We start from the raw sequence: 15,959 nt of genomic DNA, 5'->3' as shown, positions 1-15,959 counted from the left end.
AAAACGATGTTTTTTTCCATTTTTAACACCAATTTGGGCTTTTGCGGCATTTTGGTGCTTTTTTTTATATGATGTCAGCATGACGTCATCGGCGGATCCCAGGTACGGCAGGGTGATGTGGCAGCTGACTGGTTTGACAACGTGGCACAGGACATGGTGGCGGGGTAGGGATGGAGGCAGATGCGGTGGCAGTGACACGTAGCAGTGGTGGGTTGACGCGGAGATGACGCAGCGCTGTCGTCAGGGGCGGAGAGACAGAAGGCGGTTTGTGGTTTTATCGGACCACCTTCTGTACAAGAGCGGTAAGTGTCAGAGGGGATCCGATACAATCGCGTGGAGACACGCATCTTTTGTACGGTGGAGAAACCGCTAGCCTATCGGAAGCTAACCGTTGGACGTCGGGGCGGCTCCGAAATCGGTGAGAGCCGTCGGATGGGGAGGGCCCGATCCGACGGTGGACGGAACTGTGAGCTGCGGGTACGATAATGTATGGGGGTCCGCTATATTATATTGATTTATTTATGCAGCGGGGGTTCGAAAACTTTGGTTTTGTGGGTTATATGGGTTTTATATGGTTTATGCGCCGATGGTTATTAATTTGACCGAATATCAAATTAATCCCAAATAACATGTATGCGCGGAGGATATTGCTATAAGGTTTATGGGTAAGAAAGGGGGAGGGAATGGTTATTAATTTAACCAAATGCTAAATCAATCCCAGGTTTGAACGCGGAAAGGCTAATGCCAAGCCCCAAATGAACTTAGCATTTCCCCAAACTTATGTTATAGGGCTATAGTGCCAAGGGGTGGAAATATGTATTATTTTTGGGATTTTATATGATTTTTTGCATAATAGGGGATAAGGAAATGATCTAGGGAGCTAGATAATAAAGTTAGGAGTTAACATGACTTTGTGAAGTGAAAGTGTAGGGGTATGAAGCTAAGTTTATGAAATGGAACTTAGGCATAATACTGAATGGAATATGGAGAAATGATCTTTACACAAGAAATGTGGCTTCTTTTCATTGAAGAAAGTCAAAGCTTGACTTAGTATTTTTACAAAAATGAAGTGATAACAGGACTGGTTGGGCAGATCCCAAGGTCCTTCAGGGGTGTTAGTAAGAAACTTTGAGGGGGCGGGGGGGGTGAAAGGGAGTTAGACATGCTTCCATAGTTCTGCCATCAAACAACTGCTTTGGCATTTCTGTGATTGATGAGATGAGTTTTGTTTTGACCATACAAAAGAGATCCAAACCTTGCTTCTGCAACCTCAAGCTACTTACCCAGCCTAATTCACCTAGCATTTTTTCTTCCATTTGATTGGGTGCACTTAGACTTGCAGACCTTGATTAACCTTTTTTCTTTTGACTGCCCTCCTATCTAAATTTGCCCTTATCTCTTCCAAGGGCCCAGGTTAAGCAGTTGGGCTCCTTCATTTCTCTACCTAGCTACTGATCTGCCAAGCTTGAACTGTTTGGACAGATATTCATTCTCTACTCTAGAACAAGCAATTTAAACCATGGCATGGTCCAGATTGAACTGTTGGGCCATCCATCAAGCTAGTTGTGGCATTTGGACTAGCCACTTTCTTGGTCTTTCTTTGGGGTTCATTTTTATCATTTTTCTGACCAATTTACTCTTTTTTCCCTTTGATAATTCTTTTAGGGCATACCCTCTTCACATTTTTTAACTTTCCACTAATTCTTTTACAAAATATGGAACCTTTGCATCATGAAAAGATGAACATATTTGGCACTTCCAATATCAATCATGAAAAATGAAACCTATTGGTATAGGAACCTAACACTTCCCTGATCCAGAATTTCAAAGTCGTGTATTTTCCAAACTATAGGATTATAGAGCACCACCTAAATTATTTTCCTATACCAGTGTTATACAAGAAAGGTCTAAGGTGTTGTCAGGTACCCTTTCAGGCTTGAAGGCTTTATCAGTTCATTAAATTTGTTTAAACTTTATTTTGTATGTTAAATGTTTTATTAAATTTTTCTGCCTTTTTAAGTTTTTACTATTTAGTATTTAGTACGTCTACTCACGAACCCTTGCCACTTGCTAGGTCTTTGGTGGCAAAAATTTTGTAGCGATATGCCAGATTTTAAGAGATTTGGCATTCGAATCTTAAACAAAGCATGTAGTGCTTCAAGTTGTGAGTGCAACTGGAGCATGTTTTAGAAAATACATTCTAAGAAGCGAAACCGATTGACACAAAAGCGCTTAAATGACCTTGTATTTTTCCATTACAGTCTACAACTTTGCAACAAGAAAATACTAGGTGAGAGCTTGAATTTGAAGGTTTCATAATCTGATTTGGAATTTAAAGTTTAAAGTTCAAAGTCAAACTTAAATTCACATTTCATGTCTCATGATAATGATAGGTTTGGATCATTCACCAATAGACCTTGAAGAGATAGATTTGCAAACTACAAATGTAGCAGATTGGGTCCAATTAGAGGAGGCTCCTCTTTTAAGCCTACATGACTTGAATAACTTTGAGAGTCAAGCAAGTGGAGGAGTGGGAGGAATCACTTCTAGTTCTCACTCTTAAGAGTCTTATACTCTTAGTTATTGATTTTTTCTAATTAGTATGCAGTTGTTTGTAAAATTTTAGAAGCAGTTGCTTCTAGTTCTATGTAGTCACTAGTTAGGAGTCATGACTCAGTACTTTGGATCATGTTTGGACTCATAACATATATGAGATGCTTATTCATTCATGATATTTTGGACATCTATTGATATTATGAATTGTTTGGACATGGATTTACTGAATATCAATGAAAAATGTTTTTTTTTTTTTTTAATTCAATATATGTGTATATTTTTATTTATTGAATTCACTAATTTTTTCCCGATTTTTTTTTCTGATTTTTTTCCAATTTTTCCCCAATCTGATTAAAACTCTTATCTCTTTTGCCTCGCTGATTTATTGTCTATTCCGAGTCTGGTAAAATTGTTTACACATTTCATTCTTCACTTATGAGTGCTAAGGTGTGATAGAGAGTGCCAATGCATGCTGAGGAGTGTTAGGGAGTATTAGGACAACACAAGGGAGCACTAGGTCAAAATGCATGGAAGTGAATGAATATGAGGGTGTGTTAGGGAGTGTCAATCTATGCTAATTGTCATGCCAAGGAGGGAGTGACAAGGTATGCTAAGAACGGGTAAGGAATGCTAGGGAATATCAGGGAATGTTAAGAAGTGCTAGAGTGTGCTAGCTAGTTTCAAAGTGTGCTAACATGTGCCAAATAGCACCAAGGCATTCCAGGTGCTAAGACATGCTAGGATGTGCAGGGTGCCATAGTATGCCAATATACGTCAAGGAGTTTCAAGGCAACAAAAGGAATAACCAAGCTAAAATGAAAGGAAATGAACACATAAGAGGGTTAATAAGTTAGGACTTTATGTTTTTCAAAAGGGGCATGCTAGGCACACTAATAATATGTTCCAATACATGCCAAGTTCCAATGTGTGCCAAGTGCTATTTTTTGTCAATGCAATATTTTGCCAAGGAGTTCCAGGGCATGCTAGGGACTCTAGGGAATGCCAACACATGATAGGGGAGTGCTATGCTATGCTATCGCATGACAACAGGTGCTTTAGCATCCTACTCATGGCAAGATGTTATAGGTACAAAGATGTTCCAGGTACAAAGACGTTCCAATACATGTGAGGTGTCAAGGAATGTTAAAAATAGCAACAAGAAATGCTAATTATAGAAGTGCTAAAAATAACATTGCTATAAATGGCATTTCCGAATACATTCCAATTTTAGTTAGTCCCCGAACTAAAATTGAGAATTAAAATTTGAATTTGATCTTAGCAGCTGTTTGAAAAATAATTAATTAATTCAGCTTGAGTTAATTAGTTGGAGAAAATCAAGCATGAAGTCTATGTGAAGACAAGCAATAGTTTTCCCTTTGATGGAGGAAGTTATCCCTTAATTAAGGAGATCAGGATGTGTTGTACTTTGAGTTGTAATTAGTTAGCTCAGTTAACTGAGTTAAGTCCAGTTAGATTAGTTCCAACAGTTTGTGGAACTCATTGTGAGTTCAGTTAGTTAATGCATGCATGCATGCAACTAGTGTAATTCAGATAACTGAATATTCTCTCATAAATAACTCATGCATGTCAGTTCAGTCAGAGACCCAGTTGAGATCAGGGGATGGGACAGTGTACTATCAGTTGTAGGAATATTCCATTGAGGATATCTCTTGCACACAGAAGGAATTCATTCCTTGAGGATTGAGCAGTTATTTCTAAGTTTGGTGAGTTGTGCGAGAGGTGAATTCACACAGGTGGCAGCCAAAGGACCCAGGAGAAACTGCGCAAGGAAATATGAGGCTTGGAGGACTGCAAGAAGGCATATTTTTTGTCTATTCAGTCTATGAGCAGCATTGAGGGGTTGTATTGAGAGTTGGATAGCTTGTGAGCTAAAGCTTTGTTAATCTGGAGATATTTCCACTTGTATGATAATACAAATAGTGAGGTTTTTAGCTGAGGCTTTCCCCAGAGTATTCTTCTGTGTTCATGTGTGATTGATTTCTCATTCTCTGTTATATGTGTTCTATTTGATCTTGCTCAAAATCGATTAAGCTTCTGCAAAGTTTGTTGTAGAAGTAGATCAAGTATTTTGCTTTAGTATATTGTATTATCAGGTGATCTACAATGAGAATTTCTACATGGTATCAAAGCAAAGGTGATCAAAGTGGAGAATAGTATACAAAGAAGGGAGAAGTTCAAAGTTTGAATTTTTTGATTATAGAAATCGAATTCTTATCACATCTCAAATTTCACCAATGGCGTTCAGCGGTTTGAGACTTGAGTATGCCCTGGATGGCAGCTCGAATTATATAGCCTGGAAGGATTGCATGGAAGCAGTATTAGAGGACAATGGTTTGAATGACTTCATTGATCAAGAAGTCCCCAATCCAAAAGCAACTAATGCCCAAGAATTGGCGGAATGGAAGAAATGTGTGGCTAGAGCAAGGAGGATTCTTCTGGAGGGAGTTCGAAACCACATTGTCTCGAGTCTCCATGGGAAGGAGACACCGCTTTCAATGTGGAAAACATTGAAGGATATATATAAGAACAACAGTGATCAGAGGAAGCTGGCGCTAAAAGACAAGCTTCAGAAAATCAAGTGTGAAAAGGGCGACACAATCTCTACATATCTGAACAAGCTCACCACTTGCAAGGATGAGCTTGGAAGTGTAGCAATCATGACAGCCGATGATGACATGGTGAGTCTTGCTCTCCTCGGTCTTCCTAAGAGCTGGCATAGCTACCAAGACTTAGTAAATGGAAGAGAGAAAACGCCAGATTGGGAATGACTGTGGTCAGATCTGATGTAGGAGGAGATAAGGAGAAGCACCAGAGATGGATCTTCCTCAAAGCATGATGATGAATAAAATCTAGCCTTAGCGAGTAAGGCGAGGAAAGGGAAAGGGAATGTGTCCCATTCCAAATCAAGTTCTTCCCATGGTGGGAAGAAGATTGACAAATCGAAAGTGCGATGATTTCATTGTCATGAGGTGGGCTATTATGTTATGAATTGTCCACAGAAGAAATCTAAGAAGGGATCCTCGAAAGGATCAGATGGTGAGGCATTGGCCTCACAGTTCGAATTGGATTTCACCCTTATCGCATGCATGGTTTCATCGATGGTGGGTTGTGTTTGGTACCTAGATAGTGGAGCCTCATTCCACATGACCGACGACAAGAGTCTATTCAGTACATTGGAGGAGAAGGACCTCCAGATGCGCATAGAGATGGGTGATGATGGAAAGTACCGTGTTTTAGGTGAAGGTACAGTTGTGTTTCAGAGGGAGCATGGAGCTCCTCTCACCCTGACTAATGTAAAGTATGTGCCTGGTCTGAAGAAGAACCTGGTATCTGTCGCTATGTTGGAAGACAAAGGCTATGATGTAGTGTTTAGTAAAGGAAAGGCATTCCTGAGGCATATCGTCACTCGACAGACCAAGAGGGTTGGGATTTGAGTAAAGAAACTCTACAAGCTAGAGGTAGATTATTGTGCTGCATTGAGTTCCAAAGCAGAGTTGGTGCAAAGCCAAGATATTGGCGAGCTTTGGCATAGAAGATTGGACCACTTGCACCATGGGGCCTTGAAGATCATGCAACAAATTTCTACCAGACTTCCCAAAGGAAAACTAGAGCAAGTGGATACATGCAAAGGTTGTACCTTGGGTAAGTATGCAAAATCTTCCTTTTAGGATCGAGACAGTAGAGCTGGATAAATCCTGGAGTGATTTCATACAGATGTGTGTGGACCATTCTCGACAGCCTCCACCACTAAACAAAGGTACTGTGTTATTTTTATTGATGGTTTTTCTCATAAATGTTGGATCTAATACATGCAGAAGAAGGATCAAACCTTCTCAAGGTTTTGTGAGTTCAAAGCCTTGGTTGAGAAAGAATCTGGGAAGAAAATAAGGGCATTGTAAAGTGACAATGGTGGATAGTATTTCTCCCAATAGTTTAACGACTTTTGTGCAGCAGAAGGAATTAAACGGGAGTTGATGGCACCCCATAACCCACAGTAGAATGAGGTGGCCGAAAGGAAGAACCGAACAATTGTGGGAGCAGCTCGGGCGATGCTGCATGACCAAGGCCTACCACTTCATTTGTGGGATGAGTCATGCAATACATCAGTATACTTGCAGAATAGAAGCCCACATCGTATACTGGGGATGAAGACACCAGTGGAGGCCTTCTCCAAGAAGAGACCAGATGTGAGTCACTTCAGGATCTTTGGATCATTGGTTTATTGCCATGTGACCAAAGATGCCCGAAAGAAGCTAGAGCCAACAGCTGAGTTGGGGATACTTGTGGGGTACACTTATACACCCCACAACTATCGGGTGTTCTTGCCTACCAGTCAGAGGACAATGGTAAGTAGAGATCTGAAGTTTGATGAGTAGAAATCCATGCGATTATCCCTTGAGAGGGAGCTCAAGTTGCATGCAGAGGAGGAACTTTTGGTTCCAAAGGAGGAGGAGCCTCAGACTGATGCAGAGCAACCGCATGTAGAGGATCCAAGAGTGGAGACATCCACTCATGTAGAGTCTTCCAGAGATGGGCGGAAACACTCAAAGGAAGCTGACAAATTGGTGATGGATGCGAGAGAGAATGTGGGGCAGCCATCCTCTCAGCACAGACAAAGGAGATCACCTGAGCGGTACACTAGTTACATGGCCTTGGTTGGGGAATGTATAGAGTCTAAACCATCTTCCTTTGAGGAAGCAATGTAGCAGCCAGTCTAGGTTGATTCTATGGTGGAGGAGTACGACTCCATAGTTCGGAATAGTGTTTTGGATGTTGTCCCAAGACCTGAGGACAAGTCAGTGGTGAGTTCCCAATGGATTTACAAGGTAAAGCAAGCAGTTGATGGCAGTGTGGAGAAATGTAAGGCAAGATTTGTTGCCCGTGGTTTCTCACAGGTCGATGGGATTGACTATGATGATAATTTTTCTCCTGTAGCAAGGTACTCATCTATCAGATCGATGTTGGCACTATCAACACAGATGGGTTGGAAGATCCATGAGATGGATGTGAACACTGTGTTCCTTAATGGCAAGATTGAGGAAGATGTGTACATAGAGCAGCCGGAAGGATTTGAGACCTTCAATCGTGAGTCGCATCTATGCCGACTCAAGAGAGCTTTGTATGGGCTGAAGTAAGCACCTTGTGCTTGGTACACTAGGATCGACAGCTATTTCACCAGGTTGGTCTTCACAAAGAGTGAAGCAGATGCAAACCTTTACCACATCATGGTAGAAGGTAAGCCATTGATCATTGTTCTTTATGTTAATGATCTGATATTGACAGGTGATGATTAGTTTATCAAGTCTTGCAAGGAGGACCTTGCAAGAGAGTTCGAGATGAAAGACATGGGTCTCATGCACTACTTTCTAGGCATGGAAGTGTGGTAGAAGGATGGGGAAGTATTTATGTCTCAAGGAAAGTATGCCAATGAGATACTTAGGAGATTCCACATGGAGAAGTGCAAGCCCATTCAGACTCCTCTAGCACGTAACTGGAGGAAGGAGGATGCTACTTCAGGTGAGGTAGTAGCTACTACTATTTATCGGTAGCTTGTGGGTTCATTGATGTATTTAGTGAACACACGACCAGATTTATGCTTTGCGGTGAACCAACTGAGTCAAGCTATGGTTCAGCCTACCAAGTTGTTTTGGAAGGCAATGAAGCATGTGCTAAGATACCTCAGAGGCACATCTCAGTATGGATTATGGTACAAACGGACAGAGGGATTGAAGCTTCAGGGCTTCACAAATGCAGATTGGGTAGGGAGTCCATCAGATCGGAAGAGCACTTCAGGAGGAATTTTCAACCTTGGTTTAGCTGTAGTTTCTTGGTACAACAGGAAACAGAGGTCAATTGCACTTAGCTCAACAGAGGCTGAATACATGGCTACCAGTCAGGCAGCATGTGAGGCCATTTGGATGCGGAAAATTCTAGTTGGATTGTTTGATCAGAGGATGGATCCAACTGTGATCTATTACGATAATCAGAGTTGTATCAAACTCTCTAAGAATCCAGTATTTCATGACAAGCCCAAGCACATCAATATTTGGTATCATCATCTTCGAGACTGTGTGGTGAAGAGGATCATGTTGTTGCTGTATGTTTCGACCGAGGAGCAGGATGCAGATATTTTGACTAAGGCATTGTCAAAATGCAAATTCGAGTTCCACAGAGATAGGATTAGGATGACAGATAATCCCTTTCTTGTTGAGAGAGAGTGTTGAAAATAGGAACAAGAAATGCTAAATATATAAGTGCTAAAAATAAAATTGCTATAAATAGCATTTCGGGATACATTCCAATTTTATTTAGTCCCTAAACTAAAATTGAGAATTAAAATTCGAATTTGATCTTAGCAGCTATTTGAAAAATAATTAATTAATTCATCCTGAGTTAATTAGTTGGAGAAAATCAAACATGAAGTCTATGTGAAGACATGCAACATTTTTCCCTTTGATTGAGGAAGTTATCCCTTAATTAAGGAGATTAGGATGAGTTGTACTTTGAGTTGTAATTAGTTAGCTCAGTTAATTGAGTTAAGTCCAGTTAGATTAGTTCCAATAGTTTGTGGAACTCATTGTGAGTTCAGTTAGTTAATACATGCATGCATGTAACTAGTGTACTTCAGATAACTGAACATTCTCTCATAAATAACTCATGCATGTCAGTTCAGTCAGAGACCTAGTTGAGATCGGAGGATGGGACAATGTATTATCAGTTGCAGGAATATTCCATTGAGGATATCTCTTACATGCAGAAGGAATTCATTCCTTGAGGATTGTGCAATTATTTCTGAGTTTGGTGAGTTTTGTGAGAGGTGAATTCACATAGGTGGTAGCCAGAGGACCCAAGAGAAACTGCACAAGGAAATAGGAGGCTTGGAGGACTGAGGGAAGGCATATGTTGTGTCTATTCAGTTTATGAGCAGCATTGAGGGATTGTACTGAGAGTTGGATAGCTTGTGAGCTAAAGCTTTGTGTAATCCAAAGATATTTCCATTTGTATGATAATACAGATAGCGGGGTTTTTAGCTGAGGCTTTCCCCAGAGTATTCTTCTATGTTCATGTGTGATTGATTTCTCATTCTTTGTTATATGTGTTCTATTTGATCTTGCTCAAAATCGATTAAGCTTCCGCAAAGTTTGTTGTAGAAGTAGATCAAGTATTTTGCTTTAGTATATTGCATTATCAAGTGATCTACAGTGAGAATTTCTACAGTTAGTGTATTGTTCCAAAGCATGTTAAGGTGTGCCATGAGTGTTGAGGAGTGCTAGGTCTCTATCATTAATAGAATTGACAGAGCTTGATTATGTATTAAATAATATAGTTCCTACACACACTAGTGGAACTTTATTTAAAGGAAATCTGCTAGATAATAAACCTAATAGAGATTAATCATGTTTTGACTCATAGGAAGACTATATTCTTATGACTTGAGGGAAAAGATACACATTGAATACTTGACTAGCTATTATAACCACTATGACCTTGGACACATAATGAAAAAGACTCCACAACAATGGTCTTAAATCATTATATTTTGACAAAAAATATAGTAACAGGTACATAGAGTCATCAAAAACTCATTGGAATAATCAATGATGATGAAGATTTTTTGACCGTCACCAAAAGTAACCAAAAAGAGCATTGGTGAGGGTCAATAAAAGATCGTCACTCAAAGTGTCACTAAAGAGAGAATTAGTGATGGGCCTTTAACGAACCTCACCAAAAGTGTCACTAAAGAGAGAATTAGTGATGGGAAATTAACCACCCTCACCAAAAGTGTCATTGAAAATGGCTTTGGTCACAAACCTTAAAGGACCATCACTATATACACTTACAACAACAATTTTTTAAATACCATCACTATATGTGACATTGGTGATGGACCTTAAAGGTCCATCATAGGCATGAAGCGTCATAAAAAACTCATTGGAATGATAAATGATGACGAGCATTTATTGATCGTCACCAAAAATAACCAAAAAGATCATTGGTGACGGTCAATAAAAGATCGTCACTAGAAGTGTCACCAAAGAGAGACTTAGTGATGGGCATTTAACGACCCTCACCAAAGAGAGAACTAGTGATGGGCCTTTAACGAAACTCACCAAAAGTGTCATTGAAAATGGCTTTGGTGACAAACCCGTAAAGGACCATCACTATATACACTTACATCAACGTTTTTTTAAAGACCGTCACCATATGCGACATTGGTGACGGATCTTAAAGGTCCGTCACAAGCATGACCCTCACCAATGACCTTTTTTCTTGTAGTGAATCTATTGCATATCAAAATTATGACTGTGAGGCTTCATGAAGATCTTGTGTGCAAGATATGTGAGCTATGGTGAAAAAGATAGTTCTTAGGGGAAGATTAGTGACTGTTGCTGTCTTCACTTTCCCGCCCATGATCATCTCTGAAACTAGGAAATGTCTCCTGACTAGACTACTAGTACTCTCACCTCCTGGACGAGATCCAAAGAGTTGGACTCTCTCTCCCCTCCTAAACAATCCAGTGATGAAATAAATGTTTGTTTCTTCCAGCACTAGCTCCCGATCTTTGATTATGAAGAGCTCTTAATCAACATCCCATAAGATGATCAAGTACAACAGAAACTCCATTTGAGCTCTCAGTCCTGTAGTTCTAAAGAACTTAAGAAATCCACAATTCCTCAGGTCATTAATACATTGAAGATCTTGGGTTGCCTGATGGTATTCTACCTCATGGACTTGTTCTTTCCATTCTAACACCATGGTGGTAGAAATCTCCTGCAAGACATCATTAAACGCAAGTTAGAAATTTTTTCGTGGATCAAAACTAATAATTTTTTCTTTAAATAGGTTTTTTCCTTTAAACAATTCCACCTAGGAACCATCGTGCTTGTTTTTATTAACATAGCAATGACATCATGAGGGCCTTTAAGCTTGGGGGCAATCATCACGGGTCTGATGAGCAAACCCATGATGATCGCCCACGTGATTTAAAAACAAAAATCCTCATAACTACAAGCAAAAATTGAATGGAAAAGCCTAAAAATACAATGAATTACAAGAGTACAGGCAGAGCTCTTACTTTCTGAAGATGGTTTGAGGAATGATGCACTGGTTCTCCCATATTGATCATTTGAAAATCGAGCAAAATAGGGCACAAATGCACTCTCAAAACTTACTTTGGTGCAATGGTAAAAATATTTTTACTTATGGCATATTTATAATTTTTTAGTTCATTTTCGTCAATATTTTATTATTGTTTCTCGATATCAATGATGGGTGAATTTCCTTGTCCAGTTACAAGTACTTTCTGGAGAACATGTAGTTATTATTGACTAATTCAAACAAGTTTTTGTTTTATCTCTTTTTCAGACTCGTTAAACATAAATGAAAAAGGAACCCCTTTGGAGTCATCTTTAAGCTCTTTTTTGACTCTCGAAACATGAAAAGATCGCCGAGTACTTGTCATTTCGAATTTGTTAAATTAAATGAATTGACGTCGTCTTAGTATACGTTTACCCCTTCTTCGGGATGAGATTGAATATTTACAAAAAAGGTACACCTTGGTTGACATGGTCAAAAGGTTTTCTCGAATATTGTTTTCTACCTTTTCGAGTTCGAGGGACAAATTAGAAAAATGGACATGATGGAGTTTTCTTTTTCGTCTCTTTTTCAAACTCTCTAAATGTGAAAAATATACCGAGTTATTCTTACGGCAGAATCGTTAAAATTTTATGACGAAAGACTCGTCACCATGATGAGACTGAGTTTCTCCTTCCTAGGAATCGTAAAACTTACTAGGATGGATTCATTCGAAGAATGAACTTACATGACAATCATATGCTATCCCCTTCAAGATTGTGATAGAAATAATTGGGGTACTCGCTAGAAATAGCGGGGGAAAATTTGAAAATAAAACATCCTTTGTATAGGCAACATGTCGCTCTTGAACATGAAACTCTTCTATTTTCGTGTCGGGTTTGGGATATCCTCACTCAGTCACTTGTCCTCCTGAGTTTGGTTGATACGTTTTTTCCTCTCATCTGACTGTTCCATTTTGTCATCATGACTTTTAGTCCTATGTTGACTCAAATGTTGCCACACTCTAGAGTCGTGTCACTAGTGTTAAAGAGAAGTCCTATTTGTAGTTATTTACCTAAACATTTTCTGACCCGTTGTTACAGTCTTGGATCTTATTCATTTCATTCCACTTTATTCCTTGTTTCATGTTGATGATGGGGGCTTCATTATTTCCCTCCTTCAATAGGTCTCTTCCTATCGACTTTAGCTTATTATCCAAGAAGATTATTTAGAAACTCCCTTTCAGTACCTCAGAGCCTGCATGCCTCAACGGCAAGTTCTTCACATCCGACGACAGGTTTACATCATTGGACTTCGATCGAATGATTCCACAAGTGTTCGACTTCAACTTCATTATCACATTCACGGATTGTACTATTGTACCTTGAGAGCCATTGTCATTATTGGTGGTTCCACTCGTGCCTGTTAACGGTCCACATCATTGGCTAGTAATCAGGTGGTTTTCTAGCATGTTTGACTTCAAAACATTCATTCGCATGTTAGAATTCGTACTTCGATCAGGTTGGGATGGAGCGCAAGACCCTGAGTCCCGCTTGATATGACTCAAGCTGCGTGGAGTTATGTATTATTCATGATTTTACACATGTTTCTACTACACTGATGGTTGTGACCATACCATGGGACTTTACATTTATGATGATCCTTCTCATTCGAATGGTTGCACCCATGCCATGGATCCTTTCATATCATGGTAAATTTTAGGGGCAAATTATAGCCCAAAGGCGAAATTTGAGGGTTTTTACATTTTAAGAGGGCAAATTTTTTATTAAAAACCCTTTTCATATATTTAGCCCCAATTTTATTTAAAAAATAATTATTTTTTTGATTTTAGCCCAAAATAAAAAATGGGCAGATAAACTAACCAAACCTTCATTTGGCCCAATTTGCTGGTTTTGGGAAATCTTATTCCCTTAAAATCGCCAAATTTTGATATTTGCCCATGGTTTGGGAGATTAAAATGATTTAATACCTTACATTGGGTGCAATTTTTTTTAATACCATGGGTCAATACCACATGCCCAAAAACCATCTCTCATTTCACAATCAAAATATTTATAAATATTTTATTTGAATTTAATTTTATAACATTTTTTAATTAAATCTAAAAGCAAAAATATTATAATTACTTTTAAGATATATCTAAATCCCTTATCACAATCAAATATATGAGATATAAATAATAGTTATAAATCTAGATCCATTTTACCACATAAGTTAGTCTAATAATTTTGTAACCATATTTAAACTTTATTAATAAGCACATAAAAATTTAATACTTATATTATAACAATTTTTTTAACCATGGATATTCACCCCCACTTTACCATGGACATTATTAAGTTGTGAACATGCTTTGTTACAATACCATGGGCCAATACCATGTCTTATCAATACCACATGCCCAAAAACCATCTCTCATTTTACAAACATATATATATATATATATATATATATATATATATATATATATATATATGTTATTACATTTTTTGTATGGAAATGATATTGTAATGTCATGTTATGTAATCTAAATATTATGACTCAATCAAATTAAAAAAAAATGATTAATTAATTAATTAATGAAAAAATAAAATATTTTGACTCAATGAAATTACATAAAAATAGAAATTACATTAAAAAAATAAAATTAATAATTAATAATTAAATAAACCTAGATCCATTTCAACTTTGGATCTATCTAGAGATTTGATAATTAATAACCCTTTGTTAAAATGAAAAGTCTACGTAACTCTATGTAAAAATGAAAAATCTACATTATTATTTTTTTAATATATCAAGAGATATTGTTTTGTCCATTACTGGTTTTTGAGCTCAAGGTTTATAAGAACCCATGGTATTCATGTGGAATATAGTCTATATAAAGGGGGGAATTATACCATCCTATATCCATCTTCTCATTCTCCCGCTTTCTCTCTCTCTCCCTTAGTTTTGATTCACATTCTGCATTAGCCTTAACTGTTGATCTCTCAAGCTTAGAGAGGGATGGATCTTGGCTCGTGTATATCTAAAGAGAGGTATGCTATGAATTCTTAAAGTAGTATACTTGGATTTGCAAAATGTAAGATTTTTTTTACATAGGGATATCTTAAAGTAGTATACTTGAATTTGAAAAATGTAATAATTTTTTTACATAGGGATATCATTTACTTTTGATTATGGTCTTGCCTATTAAGTGCCCATATTCTGGTTTTGATGAGTTTTGATTATGGTTTTGATCAGGTGCAACGTCTATGACCCTTTCCTATTAAGTGTCTATATTCTAGTTTTGATCAGGTGAAGCGTCTATGACCCTTGTCTATTAAGTGCCCATATTCTAGCTATCATTTGGGAGGTTTTTTTTATTGCATCCAAGGATGTTGTCTTGTTCTGTGAAGTTACCAGTGGTTTTTGAGCTCCAGGTTTATGAGAACCCATGGTATTTCCCATGATATTCATGTGGAATATAGTCTTTTTAAAGGGGGAATTAAACTAGCCTAGATCCATCTTCTCCCTCTTCCTCTTCCTATGTATCGAAACCATCAGTTTTGATTCTCATTTCCCACTCGCTAGGTTTTGATTCTCATAAACTAGCCTAGATCCATCTTCTCCCTCTTCCTCTGGGTATCCCTCGAAACCCTCGGTTTTGATTCTCATTTCCCACTCACTAGGTTTTGATTCTCATTTCCCATTCACCTTAACTAAGGATGGATCTAGGTTGGTGTGTATCAAAAGAGAGTTATATTGTGAATTCTTAAAGTAGTATACTCTGGTTTGCAAAATCTAAGGTTATTTTACATAGGCATATAGTTTATTGGATTTGCTAAATGTAAGGTTTTTTTATATAGGGATATGGTTTACTTTTGATTATGGTTTTGATCAAGTGAAGCATCTATGACCCTTGCCTATTAAGTGTCCATATTCTACATATCACTTGGGAGGTTTGCATAGGTTGATCATGATTGCGAAACCCTATTCCAAAACAAAGACATCTATCCACTTAATTAATCCTTTTTTTCATTTTAAATTAAAATAAAAATCAATAATATGAAAAATATCAATTATGGGGCTGAAAAAAAGCTAGAAGCACTAGTAGTTGTTGGGAGATTTTGGGTTTTCTAATATCATGAGAAAAATGTTTTTTTTGTTGCTTTATATTTTATAGTTTGTGTACAGTAAAATATGGTATATTAACAACTTAATCACTTTCTATCTTAATGGTTAATTTTTTTAAATTCATTTATATAATTAATTAACTTGATATAAAAATTATTGATGAGACAATATTA

General features: G+C 37.8%; 1 pseudogene; it reads left to right on the top strand.

Moving 5' to 3' along the window:
* Positions 1–223: 223 nt before the first annotated feature.
* LOC149141927 (histone H2AX pseudogene) overlaps positions 224–15,959 on the top strand; it is a 39,836-nt pseudogene continuing 24,100 nt past the window's right edge.

Source organism: Pinus tabuliformis, chromosome X (genome assembly GCF_031772625.1).
Source record: "Pinus tabuliformis cultivar Carrire ecotype Pingquan chromosome X, CPIR1, whole genome shotgun sequence".
Classification (NCBI taxonomy): domain Eukaryota; kingdom Viridiplantae; phylum Streptophyta; class Pinopsida; order Pinales; family Pinaceae; genus Pinus; species Pinus tabuliformis.
The sequence above is the reverse complement of the archived record's forward strand: the minus strand, read 5'-3'. Positions and strand labels throughout refer to the sequence as shown.